Here is a 3,874-nt window from a genome sequence, read left to right as displayed (position 1 = left end):
CACCTGACGCTCAGGCTAATGACCGGGTGACACTCTCAAAGACGGAATTACCTCGGGTGACCTTGCCAAGCCGACAATGGTCGCGTGCGGATCCTCTAATCCAACATATCTGGAAAATGCCTCGACTGGACATGTGGTGGCGAGCCGACGACGTGACTTCCTCGTATAGTAAACCTCGCGTGCACGGAAACTGCGCTGCAGGAGTCCTTCAGTCCTCAGGCGAGAGAACTATCATTGACATCAGATCGAGGTGCAGTTTCCTCTTGCTATAGCGGTGAAACCTATTTTCCGTCATTGTTTGTGGTTGCGTTAGGCAGGCCTGCAGCGCTACCATTTGAAACTTAACTTGCTTGTGACTGAACAAGAACGATTGCTCCACACTTATGTCGTTTGGTTTCCTCAGTATTACGACACATACGCAAACGCATGGTGCTACTGAACATTTAATTTTTACATGTTGATACTTCATGGTTTGGTAACATCTTGTGTTTTCCTCGCGTTACATACAGGGCCAACGTGAAAATATGACTTTCAGCCTGCAACATGGACCTTGAGATACATCTCGGGAAGGGGAAGGGGACTGAAGTGGCAGGCTGAATTGGACTGAATTGCATCACATGTCAAATGGAGGAGGAAGTTCAGATAAATATTTTTCAACGAGTAATTATTTCACCACCCTGATTTGTCTTGACCTATTCTATGATTTACCTTTACCTACTCCCCATCCCAATATTTGTCTTATTCACAGCACGAGAAACATCACTGTGGTCTATCCTTTCAATGTCTTTTTTATAGCTCGATCCAGTAACGAGTTTGTTTCGTGTCGGATATACATGTATGTAGATGCCTACACTGTACTCGTATATTGTAACTATACAGTCAGTACTAGTTAGACCCTCCCCCCCCCCACACACACACACATAGCCGCATCCACATTTCACGGTTCACAGCCACACTTAAAACCTCACTGAACAATTGAACACTCAACATCCACACCCACAGTCACACCTCCTTCCGAATACTACTCTAACGGGCACATCCGGCATGACCTGCCACCCGGAGACAGTCCGAAGACGACCCGGAGAGACTCACGCCGAGAGATACCGGTATGACCGGTCACATGAGCGGCGAGCTATGCACAAACCATCCCGTCATTCCACGACCAAATGCCAGTCAGGATATCAAACGGATGCACGCCGTGAGATGCCATCGATTCCGTCATCGGGCCACGATTACGACTGATCGCGGTGAGTGAAGCCGGTAGGGACTGTTGAGACCCCGTCCGTTGAAGTCTCTCAACCCGGCCGTCTCAGTCCGCTCGTCTAAACTAGCCCGCCCGTCTCATCCACCGTCTCAGTCCACCCGTCTCAGTCCACCCGTCTCAACCCACCCGTCTCAGTCCACCCGTCTCAACCCACCCGTCTGAGCTTCCCCCTCTCCAGCTCCCGCTCGTCTCAGTTAGTCCGTCTCATTCCACCCGTCTCAGCTATAGCCCGTCTCAGTCCGCCGCACACTCTGGTGACATAACCAGCCAAGTGAGAGATGGTTTGGTCACGGATGGACGGATAGCTCAGCGCCCACTGGTCACGGCTGGACGGCCAGGGGATTCTGTTTCCATCCCGCTCCGAGCTGACACCCCCTCCGGCGGCGACACCCCACTGCAGACGACGGCTCCCCCCCCCCCCCTCCCTCGCAGACGGGCGGGCACTTTCCCCAGCGCCGTGGCCCGAAACGATCGACAGCTTACAAATTATAATTACACGGTTCCAACAGTTTCCAATAAACAGGTGGGTTTTCCAGTCTGTTTTCGTTTTCTGTCGGGTCACGCGGAGGTGAAACGGTGACAAAAGTCAAACTGGCAAAGCCAATACAGGAGTGTACTGAAATGTAACTCTCACCGCTCGCTGGTTGGTACAACTTCCCGAGCGAACTTCATTCACTTGCAGTGAAATTACAAATGGCATGTCCTAACAAACGAAGCCACGGCTTGTGCGTTCCGTAAATCGCAATGCCATAACACAAATCCCTACTAATTCCCCTGGGACCCCAAACAATTTTGCAACAGCGCTGCAACAGTCAGAGGACAGTGACTACTTCCCGATGGTTGCAGTTTGCACGGATGATAAACCCCCTGGGAAGGAAGCGTTTCGTACACATTACGAAATTGTATGACATAACATCATCAGTAAGGTGATATCTATTCATTTCTCATTTTCCATCGCAGCAGCTGATGCCAGATGCGGCGTTATTACATGGCAGTTAGCTCAGCCCACCAACCGTGTAACCTGCTGGTCATTAATCCGTTCCGCCATGTGATGTTCCAGCTGCCAACCCGTGTTGCGACTGTTCAGCGAGATTCGATAGCAAAGAGAGGGGTTGGTGCCGACAGTTGATATCACTGAGGGGCTGGTGCCGACAGTTGATATCACTGAGGGGTTCGTGCCGACAGTTAATATCACAGAGGGGTTGGTGACGACAGTTAAGGGGTTGATGCTGACAGTTGACATCACAGAGCTTGTCCATTGGTGCAGCGGTGCTGCGGTGTAGTACTCGTATATGGCATAGCCCGGCCGGATCCCAGTAATAGTGTGCGAGTCCCATTTACCCATTCGAGTCATGACCACTGTTGACAGTACTGGGACCCTTCTGATTTCCTGAAACGACCTCAGATCGACGACTGGGCGGAAGACCGCCCTGGCCCCCAAGCCAGCCACGCTACTGCCGTGCGAAAATGCTGTCATTCCAAGTCTATCGTTGTAATCTGGTCAAGTCTGGTCTGGTCAAGTCAGTATGTCCGCTAAGTCTCTCAGTCTCTGTCATTCTGATGATAATCTCGCTCATCTGCCATCGGTAGAAATACAAAACATCAATAGACTCTGCTATCTATCGTACGGCATTCTTTCAACAACGGCATCACAATGCATGAAAGCGCACAAGCTCTCAAAGAGAAAGGACATTTCTTTTTCTCTCATTAGTGAGACATGCTTCCAATGATTTAGGGACGTGCGCAGACGACCGGCAGTCGTCGGGAAATACTCGTCAGGAAGACAGCGCACGCAAGCTTCGCACTCATGAGACAATCGTCGTACATTGTCAGCTTTGCGATCCATTCAGCATAGCCTGTACCCAGAGACCTCTAAATCCTAGGTTGACGACCAGGATTAGTCGGATTCTGAGAAACGCTACGTCAGTGGGTATTCTGCGCATCTCGCTGGCCAAGTCAACCCCCCTCCCCCCAAACCCACAAACGACCAGCATGCGCCACAAGAGGCGCTGATTGTGGCGCAGTGTCTCGCTGATCGCCACGCCAGCGTCGTATTCGCCTCGGTGAAGAACTACGCGTTGGGCTGCAGCCCTCAAGGTCATATTGAAATCCACCTGTGTAATGGCGTGAAAGCAAAAATAAACTTCCGTTTGGTGATGCGCATAAATAGCTCTGAGATCGCGCGAAGATCCCACCGAGATCGCGTCTCAGTGCGGCGACAAATACAGCATCAATGTCAGAAAATGGCGCCACATCGAACAGCAAAAACGGCTGACTGCTGACAGCAACAACGCGTCTCCACGGGGAGTGCACAGTGAGGAAGGAAGAGAAAAAGAGAGGAGGGATATAGAGATGACGTTCATTGTAGAGGAGAGAGAGAGAGAGAGAGAGAGAGAGAGAGAGAGAGAGAGAGAGAGAGAGAGAGAGAGAGAGAGAGAGAGAGAGAGAGAGAGAGAGAGAGAGAGAGAGAGAGAGAGAGGACTAAGAGGTATTGCTATAGGAGAGAAATACATAGAGTCTGAGATTTAAAAAAGAGGGAAAAATAGGTTGAGAGAGGGGGTGCTGAGACGGGAAGAGAGGCCGGGAGAGTGAGAGACAGAGACAGAGACA

Source organism: Amphibalanus amphitrite, unplaced genomic scaffold, assembly GCF_019059575.1.
Source record: "Amphibalanus amphitrite isolate SeventyFive unplaced genomic scaffold, NRLGWU_Aamphi_draft 000396F_arrow, whole genome shotgun sequence".
In the NCBI taxonomy this organism is placed as follows: domain Eukaryota; kingdom Metazoa; phylum Arthropoda; class Thecostraca; order Balanomorpha; family Balanidae; genus Amphibalanus; species Amphibalanus amphitrite.
This window is presented reverse-complemented; position numbering follows the sequence as displayed.